At 38.0% G+C, this 27,262-nt stretch overlaps 1 pseudogene across 1 annotated transcript; it reads left to right on the forward strand.

Annotated features, from left to right (window-relative positions):
- On the forward strand, positions 1 to 26,992 carry LOC308656790 (cytochrome c oxidase assembly factor 7-like; annotated as a pseudogene). The gene is made up of 3 exons: positions 1 to 161; positions 12,605 to 12,731; positions 26,293 to 26,992. The product of its transcript is annotated as a cytochrome c oxidase assembly factor 7-like (transcript).
- Positions 26,993 to 27,262: the final 270 nt, after the last annotated feature.

Raw genomic sequence — 27,262 nt, forward strand, 5'->3', positions numbered from 1 at the left:
ATGGCGGAGAAGCACTTGTGGGACGCAGTACTGAAAATTACTAGAAAAACCACCCACTTAGAGTGCTGGGCAAAGCTGGTCACAGAGAGCTGTTTCACTGTTACAAAACCACCTCTGGAGAGATCATGGAAGCTGCTGGATGCTGACTACTCAGAACTGCAGTAGGTTGGCAGTGGCATTGCTGGGCCTGCTGCAGGAGCTGGACCCACACATGTTTCAGAACCTGCAGAACCAGCTAACAAAACCTTTCTCTTGCAATGTCTCTCCAGTGCCCTCTACTGACAAAACTTAATATTTAAAGGGATCTCTTCCATTTTCAGAGTGGGCAATAATGCCAGAGTTTGGAGCTGAGAGACAATAAATTTATAACTGGAATAGAAGGAGGACAAAGAAAGGAAGAATAAGGAAAAATAGGAGGAGAAGGAAGAGAAGGAGGAGAAGGTGGAGAAGGAGGAGGAGAAGGAAAGCAGAGACATTATTGTAAAACTACTAAAAAAACATCATAAATAAGTGCTATTGTATGCATGTTGTCATTCCCCTAAAATTTACGGGCTGAAACCTAATTCCCAACATGATGACATGTGGGGGTGGGGCCTCTTTGATATGATTAAGGTCATGGGGGAGAGAGTTCTCATGGAGGGGGTCAGTATCCATATAAAAAAAGTCTCCAGAGGGCTGCCTCCTCCTACCACCATGTGAGGGCACAGCTAGAAGGTGCCATCTGTGAACCAAAAAGTGGGCTCTCATCAGACACAAAATCTGTTAGCTCCTTGATCTTGAACTCCCCAGCTTGCCAAGCTGTGATCATTAGATATGATATGTTCAGCTTTCATTATATTGTCCATTTGTTTAAAATAGTGGAACTAATTTTACTTCCACAATAGACTTTCCATTTTTCTGCATTCTAGCCAACATTTGGTTGGGCTTTCTGATTTTAGTCAGTCTGTAGTGAATAGTGGTATCTCATTTTGGTTTTAGTTTTTTGATTTTTTGGTTACTGATAGAGTTAAGTACTTGAGTGTATGTGTGTCTATTGGTCATTTACAAAGTATCATTTTTTTTCTCTAGTGTGTTTGTTGATTTGCTGTGTCCATTAAATATTCTGGACACGAGTTCTCTATTGAATACTAAATGAATTGGAAATATTTTCAGTTTAGTGAGATGTATTTTCATTCCCAGTTGTGTTTATTTTCAATCTTCTTAATTTTGATATTTTCACTTTATTGTATTTTATTATTAGCAGTTTTTTGAATCTTATTTAAGAATGTTTTGGCTACTCCAAGGTCTAGAAACATGTTCATATATTTTTATTTAGAAAATATGATTGCTGGGTGCTGTGGCTCATGCCTGTAATCCTAGTAGCTCCGAAGGCTGAGACAGGAGAATCACAAGTTCAAAGCCAGCTCAGCAAAAAGCAAGACACTAAGCAACTCAGTTCGACCCTGTCTCTAAATAAAATGCAAAATAGGGCTGGGGATGTGGCTCAATAAACAGTTTTTTTAAGAGAATAGAAAAGCAAACAAAACTAATGATCATGTCAAATTAGTGATTGTGGAGTAATTAACTCAAGATTCAAGTGTACTAAGGTCTAAGATTAGAAAAAATCTAAGTCCTAGTTAAAGTCACTTGGAATAAATGTTCTTCTGCCACAAGGGGATTCTCTTGTTATACTCCTTTATTTGCAATAACTATATTTTTAGATTCTGTCATTGATGTTCAGATGCATTTTATCTATTTATCATTGAAATGTATATTCTGCTAAAAATGCTCATCTATATGATATGATATAATATAATATAAATTATGAAGCTCTTCCACAATTACCCTTGAAAAGGACATCCAATTGGAACATGTTTCTCCAAAATAGGTTATCAGATTGCTAGAAAGTGCATCTTAATTTAATACTCAAATCGACCTCTTATAATTCCTAGCCTTTATTCTTGCTCTGCCTCTTTGGACCAAATTTCTCTGTTTGGGGCATATGAGGGCCAATCAGGGCCAATGAGAATTTTTCTTTCTTTCTTTCTTTTTTCTTTAATCAGCTACATCCTATCACTGACTATTCTTAAACTGAGAGTTGGCTAACACCTGAGTGTCACTTTTTCCAGATGTTGTCATTTTTAAACCAGTTGTAAAATCTTCATTGTGGTACCTGTGTAATCTTTATTAACTTTCTGTTCAGTGTAGACCATCATTTCAACCTATCACAATATTTTTAACCTGTTATCAAACTAGATTCTGCAAGTGTTGAATTACACACAAATGTATTGAATGCTTCTTACTTCATAAAGCTACTATTACATGGTAGAAACTCAATAATCTTTATTTAATTCAATTTGATGAAATACAATATTCAAGAATAAAGCAATCTGAGTCCAAATAATTGTAAAGTTAATTCACATTTTTCTATCTTGTCCACATATAATTTTTTTTCTTTTTCTGAATTAATATATTCCATGTCTATAACATTACCAAAGTCTTTAAGTCTAGCAAAATCTACTTACAAAGAGAATTAGGTTATTCTGGCAGAACCAGGTTTTAACTAATTTATGATAGTGTTAATGATACTTACTTTCCTTTGTAAGTTTGTTCATTCTTCATTCATTCACCTGTTCAACCCCAGAGCTGCAAAGGCCCCAGTACCCCAGTATACTGTTTTCTGGCAATTACTTTTTATTGTTGTTGTTGAGATACAATGTCACAAATTTGCTAAGGCTGGCCTTGTCCTTCCAATCCTCCTCCCTCAGCCTCACAAGTAACTGGGATTACAGTCAATATACTATTTTCTGATCTCACAGAAAGAACCTGGAGGACTCAATGAAGAGAGTTTATACTGCATGTATGTTTAATATGTAAAAAATATACTCTACTGTCATGTATATATAAAAATGACAATTTTTTGAAAAGTTTGAACATTTTGTTACTCTCATAATAAAATGGAAGGCTGGGATGAAATGGAGGACCATTTCATGACTACAAGCAGAAAGATATATATCACACACACACACACACACACACACACACACACACATACACACAGGATAGATTGCATGCTCACAGTGCAGACAGAATTCTTTAGATGTTTAATGAGTGTTTTTTTTAACTTTACAACCAAGTTTTATCTGCTTTGATACTCACTCAAAGATTGGATACAAGAGAAGTGGCTGGTTTCCACTTTCCATTTCCTTCATTATCACATTTCCTGGAGTCCATTTATATATTTATTTAGAACATTGAAATATTTCTTAAAATACTTGAGTAGCAAATACATATTATTTCTTTCTTTTTTTATTGATTGTTCAAAACATTACAGAGCTCATGATATATCATCTTTCATACATTAGGCTCAATTGGGTTTTGAAGTCCCATTTTTACCCCAAATACAGATTGCAGAATCACATCTGTTACATACTCACATTATTACATAATGGCATATTAGTGACTGTTGTATTCTGCTACCTTTCCTATCCCCTACTATCCCCCCTCCCCTCCCCTCCCCTCCCATCTTCCCTCTCTACCTCCTCTGCTGTTGTTCAATTCTCTCCCCTTTTTTTCTCCCTCCCCCTTGCCCCTCATAACCTCTTATAATTTTGTGTATCATTGAAGGTCTCCTACCATTTCCATATGCTTTCCCTTCTCTCTCCCTTTCTCTCCCCCCATTCGTCTTTGTTTACTGTTAGTCTTTTCCTCATGCTTTTCCTTCCTGTTCTGTTCTTAGTTTCTCTCTTTATATCAAAGAAGACATTTGGCATTTGTTTTTTAGGGCTTGGCTAGCTTCACTTAGCATAATCTGCTCTAATGCCATCCATTTCCCTGCAAATTCCATGATTTTGTTATTTCTTAGTGCTGCATAATACTCCATTGTGTATAGATGCCACATTTTTTTATCCATTCATCTATTGAAGGGCATCTAGGTTGGTTCCACAGTCTAGCTATTGTGAATTGTGCCGCTATAATCATTGATGTGGCCGTATCCCTATAGTGCGCTCTTTTAAGGTCCTCAGGGAATAGTCCGAGAAGGGCGATAGCTGGGTCAAATGGTGGATCCATTCCCAGCTTTCCCAGGAATCTCCATACTGCTTTCCAAATTGGCCTCACCATTTTGCAGTCCCACCAGCAGTGTACAAGTGTACCCTTTTCCCCACATCCCCACCAGCACTTGTTGTTGTTTGACTTCATAATGGCTGCCAATCTTACTGGAGTGAGATGGTATCTTAGGGTGGTTTTGATTTGCATTTCTCTGATTGCTAGAGATGGTGAGCATTTTTTCATGTACTTGTTGATTGATTGTATGTCCTCCTCTGAGAAGTGTCTGTTCAGGTCCTTGGCCCATTTGTTGATTGGGTTATTTGTTATCTTATTGTTTAATTTTTTGAGTTCTTTGTACATTCTGGATATTAGGGCTCTATCTGAGGTGTGAGGGGTAAAAATTTGTTCCCAGGATGTAGGCTCTCTATTTACCTCTTTTATTGTTTCTCTTGCTGAGAAAAAAAACTTTTTAGTTTAAGTAAGTCCCATTTGTTTATCCTTGTTATTAACTCTTGGGCTATGGGTGTCCTATTAAGGAATTTGGAGCCCGACCCCACTATATGTAGATCGGAGCCAACTTTTTCTTCTATCAGATGCAGCGTCTCTGATTTGATATCTAGCTCCTTGATCCATTTTAAGTTAACTTTTGTGGATGGCGATAGAAAGGGATTCAATTTCATTTTGTTGCATATGGATTTCCAATTTTCCCAGCATACAATGAAAACTACAGAACCCTAAAGAGAGAGATAGAAGAAGATCTCAGAAGATGGAAAAATGTACCCTGTTCATGGATAGGTAGAACTAACATCATCAACATGGCGATATTACCCAAAGTTCTCTACAGGTTTAATATGATGCCAATCAAAATCCCAAAGGCATTTCTTGTAGAAATAGATAAAGCAATCATGAAATTCATATGGAAAAACAAAAGACCCAGAATAGCAAAAGCAATTCTAAGGAGGATGTGTGAATCTGGAGGTATAGCGATACCAGAGTTCAAACTGTACTACAATGCAATAGTAACAAAAACAGCATGGTACTGGTACCAGAACAGGCAGGTGGACCAATGGTACAGAATAGAGGACACAGAGACTAATCCACAAAGTTACAACTATCTTATATTTGATAAAGGGGCTAAATACATGCAATGGAGGAAGGATAGCATCTTCAACAAATACATATTATTTCATATTGTCAAACCACGAGTCCCAATGAAAACTGTAGACATTTATATATAATACAAACTAAACACATTTGTATACCAACTTTGAAAAAATCTCTGTTCAAGTCCTTTCTCTTTTAAAAAATAGTTTATTTGATGACAATATAGGATTATCATGTTATCAAATGCAGAACTCTATGTGAATTTCTGGGAAAGGACTTTATTGGAACTCTCATCCTTTCCAGTCAATTTTACTATTTTTACTATTTTATCTATCTGTGTGTGTGTATGTGTGTGTGTGTGTGTGCGCGCGCGCACGTGTGTGCACAGGTGCTAAAATTTTGTTCTTATATTTTGGTTTTGTTGGGGTTTTTGTTTTGACATTGTTTCTGTATTTATTTATTCATTTTCAGTTAAAATTGTCTGATGAACTCTAAATTTCTTTAACTGGTTCTTTTTAGTCATTCACAACAGTAAATCCATTTTGATAAAATCATAAAAGCATGTATTCTCAGAACAAGAAGTTTTGCTAGACATTGACTAATGTTTACTCTAACATCAGCAAACATATGTGGAGTGGCTGCAAGGTGCTAGACTATTCCTAAGAGCTGAGGATGGAATCCTAAACATGATAAAGTTTCTACTTTTTCGTGAAGCTTTATTTTTCAGTGTGAGAAAAAGAAAAATAAGTGAACAAATTAGCAAGATCATTTTACCTTGCAAAAATTCTGTTAATGTAATTATAAAAACAAGCTTATGTGGTAGTTAGAGACGTAATACCTTAGGATGGGCAGGAAGGGCCTCTGAGACAGAATCATTTGATTTTGATACTTGTATAATGAGGAACTGGCCATGAAAATGACCCAAAAATGGATTAAAGAAGAGAAAACAGCAACAGAAGTACTTTAAGGCAACAATAAGCAAAATGAGCAAAAGGAAGACAGCCAAATATAAAGAGAGCAGCCAGGGGAGAAGTGGGAGATAAGGTAGGTAAGATAGGCAAAGACAGATGACATACTGACTTTCAGGCCATGTTAGGGAGTTTGTATTTAATTACAGTATAATGGGAAACCAATGAAGATTTTCAATACAAGAGTGATGTGATATAGTTGATAGAAGTAAAACATCATGTGGATACCAGGAATAAAATAGGTTACAGGTTGTGGGGTAGCAAGTGGATAGTATTCTAAGTGAGTTATAGTGGATTGGCCTCAGGTGATGGTGGTCAGGATAAAAAAGGATGAAAAGGTGAGATTGGGTGCATTCAGGTGGTATGGATGAGGAAGGGGATCCAGAGGGAGGGAGAAGGGTGGGAAAGAGGAAGAACTACATAATGAAATCGAGCAAATTATGCTATGTGCATGAATGAATATATCACAATGAATTCCACTTTATACACCAATTTATAAAAACAGTAAATAAATCAAAGGAAGATCAGAAGAGTAGAGGAAGGAGATCACAGGGAGAGGAGGGATAGGGAAAGTACTGGGGATTGAGATGGAGCAAATTATATTATATGCATTTCTGAATGTCAAAATGAACCTTGCTATTACATATAACCATATTGCACTAATAAAAAATTTGAACGTTGAAAATTACCAAAAAAATAAATGAAAAAAAAATACTTCAGAGGTAAAGCCAGAAGAAGTTGCTGGTGGTTTGTACATGGGACTGGGAGGAAGACAAAGAACAACTCCTAAATGTTTAGCTGAAGCAACTAGTTCTATATTCAGGCTACATTTTCTGAAAAAAAGGGAAGTATCAGGGATTAGATTTGGTACAGGGACCCAAAAGATCCATTTTGGACATAAAATGTTAGATGTTAAATGACCGTATCATGTGTTTCTCAATTGGTTCTTGGATATAGGAAAGCTCAAGAACTCCTTAAGAGTACCTCTGCCTTCATGATTTATCTTCCCCCTCCTCTTTCTATACCTTTGAGCTACGTGTTAAAACTCCCACAGAATCCCTCTACCCCTACAACCTAACATGTTACAAAAGAGTGAATGCTTACACATGGGGTATTTATTTATCTCATTTCTCTCCTTAGAGAGTAAAGTGTCAGGATAAGGAATTGTTTCTTGTCCAGTTTTGGACTACTTGAGCCAATGCTAACATTTACCTACACAGAGGTTATGTAAATAAAATGTTATTTTTAAAAACATTTTAAGCCAGTTAAAAGGCCAAAACTTTGACAAAATTTTGTAAAGCATATAGACATTGTTTGCCTAACTTACTTACCTTTATTTTCTCCTCTAATCTGATAGGTCAGATCAATCCTAGTAGTCAAACTGGTTTGGCAAAATGTATGAAAATTTATTTATGGGGAAATTGGGCACCATTTAAATATCCATCCCACCCCATGACTTCACTTTCTAGTTTAAAGAAAAATACTTCCAAACATTCATATTTTTTTAATTTTAGCTAGAATGTGGAATAAGGTAAATGGAAGAAGAGAAGAAGGGAAGGAAGGAGAGGCAGAAAGACAGAGGCTCAGAGACACAGAAACAAGTAGAGGGAGACAGATTACAGAGAAATATACTGCATGTTTACAAACATTCACATCCACCAGTGTCTTAGTCTCTTCGGTTCCTTGAAGTTTCCATAACAGAATATAATAGACTGGATGGCTTGTAAACAAAAGAAATTTATTTCTCACATATCTGGAGTTTGAGAAATCCAAGATCAAGGTTTTGGAAGATTCATTATTTGAAATTGGAGGATCCACTTCTTCAGAGATGACAATTTTCTCAGTATAAATTCACCTGGTGGAAAGGACCAGGGTTCTATCCTAGGTCTCTTTTATAAGGCCACTAATTTCATTCACAAGTGCTCTACTCACATAATCTAGTCACCTTCCAAAGGCCCCACCTCCTAATACTCCCATCTTGGGAGTGGGGATTAAAACATTTAAGAATTGGAAGGAGGGAGAGGAGATAGAATTCCTTGTAAATAACAAGGATTTTTAGTATTAAAAATTCTCTTTTTCCTTTCTAAAAATAGTCATAAAGTCACTTGGTTCTTAAAATTAAAGAAAAGCATTCAGATTCCACCAGACCAGTGAACATTGATCGATACAGGTATACAAAAATTAAAAAATAAAAAATGGTAATAGAAAATGCATGCAAATAAGTAAAAGTTTATCCTACTATTTGAAGTTTTACTTTAAATTCAGTGAAAAATATTGGTTGTAGGAAATACCATGACATACTGAAAATATGGATTCACATATTCTCATGTAGGACTTACATGAGAATCTTCAGTCCTGTATAGTTAGTTCCATTTGGTTCTGATCAACATATATGAATTCTTTCTCAAATGCCCAGCAAATCATCAAAGTTCTAGTTTACTAAATCTGCTGAGAAATTTCCAAGAAACCTGAGTCAAATGTTGAAAGAATAATATGGGACAACATGTGCTTGTTATTCTCTTTCTAGAAAGTAAAAAATTTAAAGTCCCTTCATATTTTATATTATTTATAAAGTCCTCACTTCTTTGTGAGTCTAGCAAATCTAAGCTCTACCATAGATGGATAAGAAATAAAGTTACAACTGACAAAGAATGACATGATTTGGACAAAAAACATTCAAAATTTTTCATTACTGTTAATTGAATAAATATTTAGACCATATCTTTTGTGCCTTGTTACAGAGTCATGAATTGAGGAGAGAGAGGTAAACAGAATAAGTATGGCTACTATCCTCACAGAGCCTCTAATAAAGGAAACACCTTAATATTTGTAAATTATGACTAATGTGATGAAATATTTGTAAATTATGATTAATGTGATTCTGATTAATTTGATGATAGTCATAGTATTTTTCTCTGACCTTTTTTCACTATCCAACAGATTTTTTACACACATAAGACATTTATTATGCTAAAGAACAGATTTTCTCCTCCACTTTTCCCAAACACTAAAATAGCATATGGCTTAATTATTTAGCACACAATATAAATTGGTATACATAATCAGTTATCCCTCAAACAGCTGTTTTAAGTCTCACTTTGAGAGTCCTTAAAAACTTACACTCTTAAATGATCTTTATTGATAAAATTATCAATGAACAACAAAAGAAGTCACTTCAGAAAAATCGTAGTGTAAAAGATAGGACTTTTGTAAGGGAGATTCTTGATTTGCCTCTCTACATCTAAGCTAAAGCAAGGAGTCTCAAGTTCCTTTTTACTTATGTTAATACTGCTAGGGTTCCTAGTTTGAGTTGATTATTCTAAATTTAATATTGCAGCATTCACCATAGGGCCTCCTTTTAAACAGAATGTCAAGTGGAAAGAGTGTGAGGGAAAAAAACAAATCCTGTTGCAAATTTGAAATGCAGAAGTGGCAACAGCTGGCCATGAACTTAGCAAGGCTGAATAAAAATACAGGAGGTGGACATTACAAATATTCAGTTTCCAAGAGGCAATCAGAGTCATCTGAGGAGATAAGATGATGTCTGGGACAGAAGCCCTTCAGAATGGGTAGAGATCTTGAGATGCATGAAAAATTTCATGGTAAATCGCCATGTGCTCATCTAATATTAAACTGGATATACCAATACCTGAGAGAGTTTCTCAATTCTGAGTGTCTTTTAAGCACAATTTAAAACATGCTAAAATTTTCCTTCTGCACCAATCAGCTTTTGGTGAACGTGAACTTGGTTTACTCTTTGTCTGGTCAAACAAACCAAAGCAGGATCTGAGCAGCCGATCTGTCTATATCCAGACTTAATGAGAAAGAAATCATTCTAACACAACTTTTAAAACCAATCTACTATTTTTATTGTTCTGCTTGTCTCTTAACTATAGTGCAAAGGATTCGATAATGGAAAAGGTTGTAGAGCAAGCAACCCCAGTGTTATCTGCACACTGTTATCTGTCCTTGGACTTTGGGCAACGTGCAAATTATTAAGATTACGGGGACTCTTGGAAATGGACTAAATATATTTTGCATTATGAAGTAGGCATAAACTTTTGGGGAATATAGGCAGAGTATTATGGTTTGGTTATGAGGAGTCTCTCCCCCCACCCAAAGCTCCTGTTTCCAGGAGGTAAAATAATCAGATTACTAGAGCTGTAACCTAATTAGTCCGTTCTAGATTGAGTGTACTAACTGAAGCCCCTTCCCCACACCCTTTCTCTCTATAAGCAAAGCAGTACTCCTCTGCCCCATCCTTCTGTCTTACCTTGGGCCCAGAGCAATGGAGTCAGCCAATCATGGACAGAGCCTCTGAAATCCTGAGCCAAAAAAAGTTTTTCTTCCTCCAAGTTGTTCTTATCTGGGATTTTGGTCACAGTGATTGAAAAGCTGACTAACACAAAAATATTATGTTATTTTCCTTTGTAAAATATTTTGGTGAGCCTTTGTGGCTTTCAGAATGGTACAAAATTCATTAAGACCTGCCTGGGCTCTACTGGACTCTCTGGACTCATCTTTGACTGCATCCATCCAAGCTCCAATGACACAGGATTATTCCTGACACTTGATGCTTTTACACATGTGCGTACCTTCGTATAGATTCATCCCTGGACTGTTTCCTCTATTGTATCCTATCTATAGTCTGTCAGACAACTACAAGAATCAGTTCAGATGTCACCAATGGAAATAGTGGTCATTTAATGATATCATATATGGCATATAACACCTTAAAGAAAGAGTAGTGTAAGACACCATATCCCCAGAATGTCCCTTTAAATTCCCAGGGACCTGGCTAATTCAAGGGAACAAAGAAAACACTCAGGCCAGAATTTCTAGATAGTGATATATTTGAAGACACTGACTTTCTCTCACATATGCTAGGAACTAGGGCAAATAAGTGTCACCTATAGACAGCTGATTTTTTTTTTTTACATGAACACCAGGACAGCTGCTCTTTGGCTTGTGGTCATACAAAGAACAAAGCAAATTAATCAAGATAATGTTTATAATGTCACTGCTTCTTTAGCCTAACTTATAAAACCCCTCTCCCTGTGATAATTTTGTGGAACTGAGGGCACTGTGGAATGGATACATGTTCCTTGTCCATCCAGCTACCTCTGGACAAAACACCCTGAGAGAGAGAAGGTGTTCTTTTCTGGAGCAGCATCATTAGGGAGACAAGGTGCCATTTGAACAGCACAGGAACATGACGAACAGAGGTGCTGTCTGTTCATCCTCATGCCACTGAATACTTCCAGGAATAGTGCCGTGAAGGAGAGGAGATGCTACTTGGTGAGCCACCATGAGGGAAGCAGGTACTCCAGTCCAGCCATCACCGCTGGACCTTCCCCTCAAGCATCTCCCAATAAATCTTATACCTCACCACTCCCATCCCCAGGTGTCTACCTTGGTCTCCTGGCAATCTAGCACAACTGGGCTGCAGATTACAGTGAGCAATCACAAAGTAGAAATCATAAAGTAGAAATATTATTCCTACTTTATATGTAAAAAAAAAAAAATTGGTCCCAGAGAGCTTAAATGATGTTCCTGAATGTGAATCAATCAAAGAAAGAATATAGTCATGTTAATAAGTGTCATACTAAGAAGTCAAGGGCAAATTCATTCATGTTTAAGACTGATAGCTGTTTTTAAATTAATAATACCCAATATAGGCTTCAAATTCTCATTTTGTTTTTTAGTCTTATGAAAGGAATATTCGCCACTCAGTTGTCATAGCTTAATGATTAATATATGGCTTTTAAAGCTAGGAGATATTAAAAGAAGCTTAGCAAATATTTATTAAAAGGGAAGGAAGGATCAGTATTTCACATAAAGACGATATTATGTTACAATTTGTATGGCTGATTAGTGCAGAAAAATTGAGCACCTGTTTGGAAGAACACAAAATGCAGGGATCAGGAGCCAACAGATGTTTTTTTCTATTAGTGTACAGAGCCCACTCATTAGCTAAAGCTCTCTTTCACTGCCAGATCTTTATGCCTAATGATTTCACCAGAAACCTAAGAAGCTACTATTTGCCTTTCATTATTTATGGTCTTAGTAAAGCTGAACTCAAATGAAGTGTGGACTTCCCATTGAGGAACTTCATTTTAACCTAGATATCCGGCTGAGACCACTGGTATAATGCATTTTGAGAAAGCTGTAAGGCCCAATGAAATTGTACTGATGCTTTAAGATATTACAGAATAGGTGTATATTTGAGTGCTTACAGTAAAACTGCAAATTATCTCAACCTTTAGAGATAGTAAACTGCTTTCCAAAACTTTAAAAAAGCTTTGCAAATATTAGCAGGCTTATATGTATAACATTCTATGAAAGATAGAGGAAGATGGCGGCGAAGGGAGTGAATCACCCCCGTGTGCCGCGTCACTGTGCAGGAGAATGACAAGTTAAAACAGCTGAAGTCTGTCTTGTTGGGAATTTCCAGCGAAATTGAGGTGCTCCAGAATCTAGTGGAGGGATTTTCATCGCGTGAGGATCGGCGGCGGGGGCTCGGTTGCGGGCGATTTCTCCGCACGGAGGGTCGCACGGCTTCTTCAGCGGATTGCCCTGCGGCTGGAGTCTGGGGCGCGTGCTGGGAAGCGGAGAGGTGGCGGCGAGGAGGTGCAGTGCTGCAGATTCTGTGGGCTTCTGCCAGCGGTGGAATGGCTGCGCTCAGTGCTTAGTTCTGGGTTTGAGACGGAGGAGGGAAGCGGTCCAGTTCGGTTCTCCACACCAGTCAGTCCACGGAGGAGGCCAGCGGCCGCCATCTTGGAGAGCTGACATAATCATCCCTGTTTTCTACTGATCTCAGCTCATTCAGCTACGGAACAGGTGATTTCAGGCTGTTATTTGCCTGAGTCTTGCAGACAGATAGCTCAGGCTCAGGGCTAGAGAACCCGCGGAGAAGGCTTCTTGGAGCTCGCCCCTAGCAGAGCATGCTCCGAGCTCTGAGCAGCTGGGTTCTGGTTCCCGGAGCTGCTTTGGTCCAGGGCTGGGGAACCCACGGAGACTGCTTCTTGGAGCCCGCTCCTAGCGGACCGTGCACCGAGCTCTGAGCAGCCGGGTTCTGGCTCCCGGAACTGTTTTGGCCCAAGGCTGGGGGAACCCGCGGAGTCTGCTTCTTGGAGCCCGCTCCCAGCAGAGCGTGCACCGAGCTCGGGGCGGCTGGGTTCTGGCTCCCGGAGCTGCTTTGGCACTGGGCTGGGGATCCCACGGAAACTGCTTCTCGGTCCAGGTCCTGCTGGGTGCGGTGGGGGCCAGAGGGGCAGAGTGGAACTGCCGCCTGCGTCCAGAACAGGCAAAGCAACCCGCCGGTGTGGTATCACGTCACCCCAACTGCAGCTGGGGCCGAAGAGAGCAGCCGCCCACGCCTGGATCAGGTCCAGCGACCCGATGGCGTGGTAGTCAAGTCACGCCATTTGGATTAGGGGCCGAGCAGAGCCGCCGCCCGAGCCGGCAAGGTAGGCAGACCTGCGACCCACCAGCAGGACAGGCCTGGTGGCCTGCCAGCGTGGTGGACACGTCGCACCGATTGGAGTGGGGACTGAGTGGGGCCACTGCCAGTGCCTGGAAAAGGCCCAGCGACCCACCAGCGTGGCAGTCAAGTCACCCCATTTGGAGTGGGGGCCGAGCAAAGCCACTGCCCGAGCTCGCAAGGTAGGCAGACCGGCGGCCCACAGGCGGAACGGGCCCAGCGGCTGGCCTGCAAGACAGACACGTCACACTGGTCGGAGTGGAGGCGGAGCAGAGCCGCCGCCCGTGTCCGGAAAAGGCCCAGCGACCCGCCGGAGTGGCAGTCAGGTAGCCCCATTTGGAGTGGGGGCCGAGCAGAGCTGCCGCCCGAGCCCGCAAGGTAGGCAGACTGCGACCCACTGGCAGAACAGGCCCAGAGTCCTGCCAGCGTGGTAGACACGTCACACCAATTGGAGTAGGGTCCGAGCAGAGCCGCTGCCCACATCCGGATCAGGCCCAACGACCCGTGGGCGTGGTAGTCACGTCACCACAATTGGTGTGGGGCCAGAGCAGAGCCGCCACCCGCGCCCACAGGGTGGGCAGACCTGCGACCGACCGGCAAAGCAGGCCTAGCGGCCCGCCAGCATACTAGACAGATCACCCCAATTGGAGGAGGAGCACAGCCACTACCCGCCCTGCAAGGGAGATCTCCCAACTATACAAGAGCAATATAAATAAATAGGGGGAAATTTTCAAAAACACAACAGTTTCACCAAGCAGAAAGAAACGCGAGCAGTATGAAAAGACAAGGCAAGAAAGGACCACAAGCAATGCAGGTCAACTCAACTTTAGAAGAGGTAATAGCTGAAACAGATGGAATGTCAGATAAAGAATTCAGGATATACATGCTTCAGATGATCTGGAGTCTCAAGGAAGACATGAGACAGCAAAATCAGACAATGAAAGATCACTTTGACAAGGAATTACATAAACAAATCCAAGATGCAAAGGATCAATTATACAGGGAGATAGAGGTAATAAAAAACAAACAAATAGAAATCCTAGAAATGCAGGAAGCAATAAACCAACTTAAAAACTCAATTGAGAATACTACCAGCAGAGTAGAACACTTAGAAGATAGAACATCAGACAATGAAGACAAAGTATTTCAACTTGAAAAAAACATAGACAGCTCAGCAAGACAGTTAAGAAACCATGAGCAGAACATCCAAGAGATATGGGATAATATAAAGAGACCAAACTTAAGAGTCATTGGGATTCAGGAAGGCATGGAGGTCCATACCAAAGGAATAAACAATATATTCAATGAAATAATACGAGAAAACTTCCCAGACTTGAAGAATGAGACAGAATCCCAAATCCTAGAAGCCTACAGGACGCCGAATGTGCAAAATCATAAGAGATCCACACCTAGACATATTATAATGAAGATGCCCAACATACAGAATAAGGAGAGAATTTTAAAAGCTACAAGAGAAAGGAAGCAGATTACATTTAGGGGTAAACCAATCAGGATAACAGCTGATCTTTCAACACAGACTCTGAAAGCTAGAAGATCCTGGAATAACATATTTCAAACACTGAAAGAAAATGGGTTCCAACCAAGAATCGTGTATCTGGTGAAATTAAGCTTCAGGATGGAAGATGAAATTAAAACCTTCCATGATAAACAAAAGTTAAAAGAATTTGCAGCTAGAAAACTATCTCTTCAAAATATCCTCAGCAAAACATTACAGGAAGAGGAAATGGAAAATAACAATGAAAACCAACAGTGGGAGGTAGGACAATAAAGGGGGGAAAATAATCAAGGAAGAAAACAAATCAGGTTTAGTAACATTAATAAACAAATATGGCTGGAAGAACAAACCATATTTCAATAATAACCCTAAATGTTAATGGCTTAAACTCACCAATTAAGAGACACAGGCTAGTTGAATGGATCACAAAACAAGACCCAACAATATGCTGCCTACAGGAGACGCATTTGATAGGAAAAGATATACATAGACTGAAGGTGAAAGGTTGGGAAAAATCATATCACTCATATGGACTGCAGAAACAAGCAGGAGTGTTCATACTCATATCAAATAAAATAGATTTCAAGCCAAAGTTAATCAAAAGGGATAAAGAGGGACACTGCATACTGCTCAAGGGAACCATACACCAACAAGACATAACAATCATAAATATATATGCCCCAAACAATGGAGCAGCTATGTTCATCAAGCAAACTCTTCTCAAGTTCAAGAGTCTAATAGACCACCATACAATAATCATGGGAGACTTCAACACACCTCTCTCACCACTGGACAGATCTTCCAAACAAAAGTTGAATAACACAATTAACAACCTAGACTTAATTGACATATATAGAATATACCACCCAACATCAAGCAGTTACACTTTTTTCTCAGCAGCACATGGATCCTTCTCAAAAATAGATCATATATTGTGTCACAGGGCAACTCTTAGAAAATATAAAGGAGTAGAGATAATACCATGCATCTTATCTGATCATAATGGAATGAAACTGAAAATCAACGATAAAAGAAGGAAGGAAAAATCATGCATCACTTGGAGAATGAACAATAGGTTACTGAATGATCAATGGGTTTTAGAAGACATCAAGGAGGAAATTAAGAAATTCTTAGAGTTAAATGAAAACTCAGATACAACATATCAGAATCTATGGGACACATTGAAAGCAGTTCTAAGAGGAAAATTCATTGCTTGGAGTTCATTCCTTAAAAAAAGAAAAAAACAACAAATAAATGATCTCATACTTCATCTCAAAATCCTAGAAAAAGAACAGCAAAACAACAGCAAAAGAAGTAGAAGGCAAGAAATAATTAAAATCAGAGCTGAAATTAATGAAATCGAAACAAAAGAAACAATTGAAAAAATTGACAAAACTAAAAGTTGGTTCTTTGAAAAAAGAAATAAAATAGACAGACCTTTAGCCATGCTAACGAAGAGAAGAAGAGAGAGAACTCAAATTACTAGCATATGGGATGAAAAAGGCAATATCACAACAGACACTTCAGAAATACAGAAGATAATCAGAAATTATTTTGAATCCTTATACTCCAATAAAATAGAAGGTAGTGAAGGCATCGATAAATTTCTTAAGTCATATGATCTGCCCAGATTGAGTCAGGAGGATATAGACAACCTAAACAGACCAATAACAATTTAGGAACTAGAAGAAACCATCAATAGACTACCAACTAAGAAAAGCCCAGTACCGGATGGGTATACAGCAGAGTTTTACAAAACCTTTAAAGAGGAACTAATACCAATACTTTTCAAGCTATTTCAGGAAATAGAAAAAGAGGGAGAACTTCCAAATTCATTCTATGAGGCCAACATCACCCTGATCCCGAAACCAGACAAAGACACTTCAAAGAAAGAAAACTACAGACCAATATCTCTAATGAACCTAGATGCAAAAATCCTCAATAAAATTCTGGGGAATCGGATTCAAAAACATATCAAAAAAATTGTACACCATGATCAAGTAGGATTCATCCCTGGGATGCAAGGATGGTTCAATATACGGAAATCAATAAATGTTATTCACCACATCAATAGACTTAAAAATAAGAACCATATGATCATCTCAATAGATGCAGAAAAAGCATTCGACAAAGTACAGCATCCCTTTATGTTCAAAACTCTAGAAAAAACAGGGATAACAGGATCATACCTCAACATAGTAAAAGCAATCTATGCTAAGCCCCAGGCTAGCATCATTCTGAATGGAGAAAAATTGAAGGCATTCCCTCTAAAATCTGGAACAAGACAGGGATGCCCTCTCTCACCACTTCTGTTCAACATAGTCCTCGAAACACTGGCCAGAGCAATTAGACAGACGAAAGAAATTAAATGCATAAAAATAGGAAAAGAAGAACTTAAATTATCACTATTTGCAGATGACATGATTCTATACCTAACAGACCCAAAAGGGTCTACAAAGAAACTATTAGAGCTAATAAATGAATTAAGCAAAGTGGCAGGATATAAAATCAACAGGCATTCCTGTATATCAGCGACAAATCCTCTGAAATGGAAATGAGGACAACTACTCCATTCTCAATATCCTCAAAAAAATAAAATACTTGGGAATCAACCTAACAAAAGAGGTGAAAGATTTATACAATGAAAACTACAAAACCCTAAAGAGAGATATAGAAGAAGATCTTAGAAGATGGAAAAATATACCCTGTTCATGGATAGGCAGAACTAACATCATCAAAATGGCAATATTACCAAAAGTTCTCTATAAGTTCAATGCAATGCCAATCAAAATCCCAATGGCATTTCTTGTATAAATAGATAAAGCAATCATGAAATTCATATGGAAAAATAAAAGACCCAGAATAGCAAAAACAATGCTAAGCAGGAAGTGTGAATCAGGCGGTATAGCGATACCAGACTTCAAACTATACTACAGAGCAATAGTTACAAAAACAGCATGGTACTGGTACCAAAACAGGCGGGTGGACCAATGGTATAGAATAGAGGACACAGAAACCAATCCACAAAACTACAACTATCTTATATTTGATAAAGGGGCTAAAAGCATGCAATGGAGGAAGGATAGCATCTTCAACAAATGGTGCTTGGAAAACTGGAAATCCATTTGCATCAAAATGAAACTGAATCCCTTTCTCTGGCCATGCACAAAACTTAACTCAAAATGGATCAAGGAGCTTGATATCAAATCAGAGACACGGCGTCTGATAGAAAAAAAAGTAGGCTATAATCTACATACTGTGGGGTCGGGCTCCAAATTCCTCAATAGGACACCCATAGCGCAAGAGTTAATAACTAGAATCAACAAATGGGACTTACTCAAACTAAAAAGTTTTTTCTCAGCAAAAGAAACAATAAGAGAGGTAAATAGGGAGCCTATATCCTGGGAACAAATCTTTACTCCTCACACTTCAGATAGAGCCCTAATATCCAGAATATACAAAGAACTCAAAAAATTAGACAATAATATAACAAATAACCCAATCAACAAATGGGCCAAGGACCTGAACAGACACTTCTCAGAGGAGGACATATAATCAATCAACAAGTACATGAAAAAATGCTCACCATCTCTAGCAGTCAGAGAAATGCAAATCAAAACCACCCTAAGATACCATCTCACTCCAGTAAGATTGGCAGCCATTACGAAGTCAAACAACAACAAGTGCTGGCTAGGATGTGGGGAAAAGGGTACACTTGTTCATTGTTGGTGGGACTGCAAATTGGTGCAGCCAATTTGGAAAGCAGTATGGAGATTTCTTGGAAAGCTGGGAATGGAACTACCATTTGACCCAGCTATTCCCCTTCTTGGTCTATTCCCTAAAGACCTAATAAGAGCATGCTACAGGGACACTGCTACATCGATGTTCATAGCAGCACAATTCACGATAGCAAGATTGTGGAACCAAACTAGATGCCCTTCAATAGACGAATGGATAAAAAAATGTTGCATTTATACACAATGGAGTATTACTCTGCATTAAAAATGACAAAATCATAGAATTTGGAGGGAAGTGGATGGCATTAGAGCAGATTATGCTAAGTGAAGCTAGCCAATCCGTAAAAAACAAATGCCAAATGTCTCCTTTGATATAAGGGGGGTAACTAAGGACAGAGTAGGGACGAAGAGCATGAGAAGAAGATTAACATTAAACAGGGATGAGAGGTGGGAGGGAAAGGGAGAGAGAAGGGAAATTGTATGGAAATGGAAGGTGATCCTCAGGGTTATACAAAATTGCATACAAGAGGAAGTGAGGGGTAAGGGAAGAATAATACAAGTGGAAGAAATTATTTACAGTAGAGGGGGTAGAGAGAGAAGAGGGGAGGGGAGGGCAGGGGAGGGGGGATAGTAGAGGATAGGAAAGGCAGCAGAATACAACAGACACTAGAATGGCAATGTGTAGATCAATGGAAGTGTAAATGATGTGATTCAGAAATCTGTATACGGGGTAAAAATGGGAGTTCATAACCCACTTGAATCAAACTGTGAAATATGATATATCAAGAACTATGTAATGTTTTGAATGACCAACAAAAAAAATAATGATAAGTTATTGATTTAAGAGGATGAAAGTTACCTCTGTAATCCAGATTTGTCTTAATATAGATTGAATTCTAGCATTCTATCAAAAAAAAAGGAAAAAGCAGCTTTACATGTATGAAGACATGAATTGGTGTGAGCATATTTTATATACAAACAGAGATATGAAAAATTGTGTTCTATATGTGTAATAAGAATTGTGATGCATTCTGCTGTCGTGTATTTAAAAAATAAAAGCAATTAAAAAAAAAGAACAATGTACATTCTAGAGGAAATTTTCAGAAAAAAACAAGTGCAAATAAGTAAATATGGCACATAATCATAGTACTTAGCATTAAACACTTCAAATATTTGGTGTCTTTTTACTCATGTCTATCATCAGACACAAATGATTTTTATTGGATATTTTTAACAAAAATTATTTAAAAATAAAAGACTTTTCTTAAAAAATAATGAACACCATGTTTAATTCCTATCTTAAAAATATGTTCAGAGCCCCTACAACAGCCCTCTCCAATATATTCTAAAATCTTCTCTGGATGTGTTCCACCACCTTGGAATTTGTGTTCATTTTCCCCCTAGTTACATTTTGACGCTGTTATATAGGTATGCATTCTTAATCAGTACAGATTTATTTTGATATTTCAAGCAATTTACAAATAGTGTACTGTATGAATCATTCTTCAAGTTGCTTGTTTTATTCATTCAAATGTGGGGTGTGATTTGTTAATGTAATTTTATTAATCATTTTAACTGCTATAGAGTGTTTCTTTGTATCAACATACCATCATGTTTATTAAAAAAAAAAATCCCTCTGGAACTCTCACTAAATAAAAATCTCTGTAAAAAAAAACATTCTATGAAATAATTCAATAAGAGTAGACAATATCAAATATTAATATCACACATATTTTATCTTTGAGGCTATCTTTGTGATTATTAAAGAAATGAAATAAAAACAAAAGAGCTAAGTGATACATCAAACAATGTTTGATAAAACTAACAGTCTAGATTCTGAAATCTAATTCAGCCTTTGCCATTGTAAAATTCTGTTTAAATACTACTCATAAAATATAGGTTGAGAGAAACTGGGATGAATGGAAATAATCATTGCAGCCATTCTTTTAATATCATTGGCATGAAACTATGTGTAGTAATAATTTAAAATGTGATTTAGACATGTTACTATATCTAGTTTCTCATTATTTATTTCATGAATTTCTTCCTCTTATCTCAATTGTACTCACCATGCTTTTCATGGATTATTGGGTTTCCCTAACCAGTTTTTAAATTTATCAGTTTTCCTTGATATGGTTTGGATGTGAGGTGTCCTGCAAAAGCTCACATGTGAGACAATGAAACAAAGTTCAGAGAAGAAATCATTGTGTTATGAGAGCCTTCACCCAATCAGTGAATTAAACACCTGGTGGGATTGAGTGGTAACTGAAGGCAGGTGGGGTATAACTGGAGGAGGTGGGGCATTGGGGCATGTGCCTTTGGGGTATATATTTGTATCCAACAAGTGGAGAGCGCTCGCTCTCTCGCTTGCTCTCTCGCTTGCTCTCCTCTCTCTCTCTCTCTCTCTCTCTCTCTCTCTCTCTCTCCCCCTCTCCCTCTCCCTCTCCCTCCCCCTCCCCCTCTCCCTCTCTCTCCCTTCCCCCCTCCCCCCTCTCCCCTCTCTCCCCCCCTCTCCCCTCTCTCCCCCCTCTCCCCCTCTCTCCTCCTCTCCCCCTCTCTCTCTTCCTTTCTCCCCCCCTCCCCCTCTCTTCCCCTCTCCCCCTCTCTCTCCCCTCTTCCCCTTTCTCTCCCCCCTCTTCCCCTTTCTCTCCCCCTCTCCCCCTCTCCCTCCTCCTCTCCCCCTCTCCCTCCCCCTCTCTCCCTCCCTCTTTCCCTCTCTCTCCCCCTTTCCCCCTCTCCCTCCCCCCTCCTTTCTGATCATCATGTGCATTGCTTCCCTTCACCACATTCTTCCACCATAATGTTCTGCCTCACCTCCAGCCAGAGGAATGGAGTCTGTTGTCTGTGGATTGAGACCTCTGAAATCATGATCCCCCAAATAAGCTTTTCCTCTTGTACTGTGCTATTCCTTGGGTCCTTTCCTCATGGTGGAAAAAAAAACTGACTAAAGCATTCCTGTTTTATTTATTTTCTGAATTATCACTTTTTTTCCTTTATACTCTTTTTAGGTAGGAGTCATTCTTATGTGATAGGAAGCCATTTTCTTACTTGTTTTCAGCTCCCTGAGTGTATCATTTTGGGCTTCTTCCTCTGAGGTTTTGGAATGAGTTATTTTTTGCCTTTCCTGCAAAATCTTCCCATGAGTCCAGAGTGCTTTCAATAATTTTCTTTGTTGTGTATTTTCAGATTTCAATGGTTAAATGCTCAATTTAATAATTTAAAATTTCATCTATTTGAGCAATTTAAATACTTAAGGTCTTGAATTTGCTCTAGAGTAGCACTTTGGGTACTTTTCCTCTTTCAATATTGCATAGCCTCATTTTTATTTTCTCTAGTGTGAAGTTGAGATTTTATTTCACATGCAGTAGTGATTTAGGTGAATATGCTAGATAATTTAGTTTTTCGATGTATACAAATTTTAAAGTATTAATTTTGTTACTGAACCACCTGGCCTTTGTGTGTGACTTATTTCATTACTTGAATCTTTTATAATATTTCAAAACTATTATTTCTATCTAGTTATCTGTATACTTATAACACCTTTTTACATGAATATTTCAGGGTTGTGTATTCTGTTAAAATGATCCATGACTAATATTGTAATTGTGATCCATACTTACTGATACATTACCTGGATTAATGATTAGTCTTGAATTATCCTTTGTTTGAAAGTTAATATAGTTTCTTTTGCTTTTTCTTTCTACTTGCCTTATAACCTTTATCATTCCTTTGTATTTTGATCACCTGTGTCATTAATTTAGGTTACATTTTCAAAAAAAATTGTCAAAATATTCTTTTTAAATCACTATGAAAACATTGCTGAGCAATAGGGGAAATTAACCTATTTAGTTCTACTTTTATAATGGACATAACTATTTTCATTTCAAATTTCCTTTTTCAAAAAGTACTCTAACATCTTGTTTCTTTATAGATTATATGTTCTTAATTGTATCTACTCCAATGATTTACATGATATGTGTCTTGCTTTAGAATATGTCGATAATAATTACACTGATTAAAAATTAAAATATTGTAACTTCTCTGATTATCAAAGTAAAGGATGCCTTATCTCACTTCATGAAAATGGGAATTTATTTAGTTTTTCTTCTCCTTCTTTTATATTTGTATTTGTAAATACAATCTAAGAAATTTAGCATATATTATTTAAACTGAATTATTATTTTTGCTAATATATGTGTTTTCATTTAAGAAGATTTTTGATACAGTGTTTCAAGCAATATTTAAAATAATTATTTGCAATATTTTGGATTGAAATGTTGTCTAAGCTTATTGCATTCCTTTAATAGCACAAATTCCTCAGGTTTGTGTTATAAACCTTTACTTCTCTAATGACTTGTGTATGTGTTAAAGTATTTCTTTCCAAGAAACATGTTTTGGGGGCTGGGGATGTGGCTCAAGTGGTAACACGCTCACCTGGCATGTGCGGGGCACTGGGTTCGATCCTCAGCACCACATAAAATAAAGATGTTGTGTCCACCGAAAACTGAAAAATAAATGTTTAAAAAATTCTCTCTCAATCTCTCTCTCTCTCTCTCTCTCTCTCTCTCTCTCTCTCTAAAAAAAAGAAAAGAAACATGTTTTGGGGGTACATTATCTGCACTTTGACTTATATATCTCTTTCAAATTTCTGTAAATTAAATATTGGTCCAATATTTCCTAGAAACATGTTTTGGGGGTACATTATCTGCACTTTGACTTATATATCTCTTTCAAATTTCTGTAAATTAAATATTGGTCCAATATTTCCTAGCAACTTCACTACAGAGGGAGAATAAAATGTTAACACATCCTGATTACTATTTTTTTGGTAAATAAAGTGGTTTTCTTTCCATCTTTCTTTTTTCTATTTGGATGTTTAATACTTTTTTCTTTTATGTCCTCCTACATATGAAGGGCAGATAGACAAAAGTCTTTCAAAGTAATAATAATTAATTATTAATAGATTTTACATATTTGTAAGTTTAACCTGTAATAGGATCAAGTCTTCTACTTCCCAATGGCATGAACCTCTTATATTATGAACTTATCAAAACTACAGGGAATCCTTATTATACCATATTATACTATTTGCATATCAATTTGTATTAATGTCCTCATTTGCATATTATTATTTATTATTCTGTCTAGGTTCATAATAAAACTAATCCTATACTGTAATTCTTCTTTAGTTCCACAAAGAAGACAAACAAGTCAGGACAATTCAGACCTTCCATAAATGAAAAAAGATCCAAGAGAGTTCCACAGCATACTTCTTTTCTCCCTAAACTTCACCTTAGGAAGTTTCTTTAATGCATCTCCATGATTCTTCCTAGTTGCCCAATCCACCATTATCCAGAAAAGAGTACTTGCAAAAAAAGACTATTCTTAGTGACATTAAATTTTTAAGAATTGTAATATGTGTGCATACATTATTAATAGATGTTTTTTAAAAGGAGTATGTTCCATATGACCTACCCAAATTGAACAAAGAGGACACAGAAAACATATAAAGATCAATAACAAGTAACAAGACTGAAGTAGCATTAAAAAGTCTTCCACAATGAAAAGCTCAAGACCAGCCGGATGTATTTTCAGCTGAATTCTACTAGATCATAAAGGAATAATTAATGCCAATCACCTTCAAATTACTCTGTGAAATTTAAAGGAAGGAACACTCCCAAATTCATGCTATGAAACCAGTATCATACTGGTACCAAAAGCAGATAAGAATATATTAAGAAAACTACAGACCAATATCCCTGATGAACATAGATGCAAAAATTCTAGATAAACTATGAGCAACCCACATTCAAAAATACATTACGAAGACTATACACCATGATCAAGCTAGTTTCGTTGCATAGATGCAAGATTGGTTTAACATACATGCATCACAATAATCAATAAATGTAATTTAATAAATGTAATTCATCGCATAAACAAAATTAAGAAAATAAAATCACGTGATGTACTTAATAGATGCAGAAACAGTCTTTCACAAAAGTCAGCACTCATTCATGTTAAAAACACTAAGAATCTAAGGGTAGGAGGATCTTACCTCAACATCATAAAGGCTATAAATGCAAAAGCCTGAAAAGGAAAAACTGTAGACATTATCTCTAAAATTAGGAACAAGACAAGGATGTTCCCTCTCATTGTTCCTATTCAATATAGTACTTGAAATTCTAGTCAGAGCACTTAGTCAAGAGAAGGAAACTAAAGGGATATAATAGGAAAAGAAGAAGTCAAATTAACTGTATGCAAGGACATGATCATATACTTAGAGGACCCAAAAAAATCCCACCAGAGGATTTCTAGAGCTTATGGACAAATTCAGCAAAGTAGAAGAATACAAGATCAACAACAACAAAAAAATCAATTGTTTTTCTGTACTCCAATAATGAACCCACTGAAAAAGAATCAGGAAAACAATATCTTTCACAATAGCACCCCCTGCCAATAAAGTACCTAGGAATAATTCTAACTAAGAAGATAATCATTGACAAAAGTGCCCAAAACATACACTGTAGAAAAGATAGTCTTTTTAATAAATGGTAGTCGGAAAACTAGATATCCATATGTAGAAGAATGAAACTGGATCCCAATCTCTCACCCCACCCAAAAGTCAATTCAAAGTGGATCAAATACCTAGGAATTAGAACAGAAACTCTGCAGCCTATAAAACAAAACACAGGGCCAAGGCTCTGGCATATATGTACAGGCATCATCTTCTGTAACAAGACTCCTGAAACTCAAGAAATAAAACCAAAAATCAATAAGTGAGATGGCATCTGCCTAGTTAAGGAAATAATTAAAAGCATGAAATAATTAAAAGTTTACAGAATGGGGGAAAAATTTTAGCCAGTCTGTCTTTTGATAGAGGATTAATATCAAGAATATGTGAATAACAACAACAAAAAAAGTTTGCACCAAAAAACCACCCAATCATAAATGGTCAATGAGATAAACAGACATTACTCAAAAGAAATACAAATGGTGAGCATGGTGGCACACACCTATAATCCCAGCAGCACAGGAGACTGAGGCAGATGGATTGTGAGTTCGGAGGCAGGGTCAACAACTTAGCAAGGCCCTAAGAAACTTGGTGAGACCCTGTCCCTAAATAAAATACAAAAGGATTGGGGATGTGACTCAGTGGTTGAGGGCCCTGGGGTTCAATCCTCAGCATCAAAAAGAAAAAAAGAAGGAAGGAAGAAAGATGGAAGGAAGGGAGGGAGGGAGGGAGGGAGGGAGGGAGGAAGGAAGGAAGGAAGGAAGGAAGGAAGGAAGGAAGGTAAGTGGGAGGGAGGGAGGGAGGGAAAAAAGGAAGACAGGTGGCAGACAAATATATGAACTATTCATTATCCTTACAAATTAGGGAGATACAAATCAAAATTACACTAAATTTCATTTAAGTCCAGTTAGAATGGCAATCATCAAGAATACAAATAATAGGGAGTCATAGCGGGGCTGGTGCACTTCCAAGATGTGGAGCAGGTGAAGTCATTTTTGGAGAACATGGAGGTGGAGTGCAACTACCAGTGCTATCACGAGAAAGACCCAGAAAGTTGCTATCGGCTGGTGGACTATTTAGAAGGGATCCAGAAACATTTTTATGAGGCTGCCAAGATGTTGAAGTTCAACTGTGAAGAGAACAAGCACAGTGATAGCTGCTACAAACTGGAGGCCTATTATATGACTGGAAAAGGTGGCTGAGCTCAGGACCTGAAAGCTGCCTCGAACTGCTTTTTGATGGCATGTGAGAAGCCTGGAAAGAAGTCTGTGGAAGCATGTCACAATGTCGGTCTCCTGGCACATGATGGCCAGGTCAATGAAGATGGCCAGCCCGACCTGGGAAAGGCCAGGGACTACTACCCAAGGGCCTGTAATGGCAACTATGCCTCCAGTTGCTTCAAGCTTAGTGCCATGTTTCTTTAGGCTGCCCCTGGCGTTCCCAAGGATATGGGCCTGGCATGTGAATACTTGGTGAAAGCCTGTGACCTGGGCCATGTTTGGGCCTGTGTCAATGCTAGCCGCATGGATAGAATGGGGGATGGTTGACAAGGATGAGGCCAAGGCAGAGATGCTAAAAAATCGGGCCCGACAGCTGCACAAAGAGCAGCAGAAAAGTATGCAGCCCTTAACATTTGGGTAATGTAGCCCACTCTCCCTCCCAAGCATCAAGCAGCTTGAGGCTGGAACCTTCTATTTCTGAGACCTGATGCAGCCCTTAAAGGTCAACCTGCTGGAGCAGGAGAACTTGGGACTTAATATCAGTAGCTCTGGTTACCTAAATCCATTTGCTTCTGAGTGTCACCTACTGGGATGTGGCCTGCAGTGAGTGTGTTCTGTCAGTAATCTTTTATGTGGCTGTGTTCTGTGAAGACTCCTACATTTATGGGATCTTAATTTTCAAACTTTTGGA

Source organism: Spermophilus citellus (assembly GCF_964194105.1).
Source record: "Spermophilus citellus genome assembly, chromosome: 9".
Classification (NCBI taxonomy): Eukaryota; Metazoa; Chordata; class Mammalia; order Rodentia; family Sciuridae; genus Spermophilus; species Spermophilus citellus.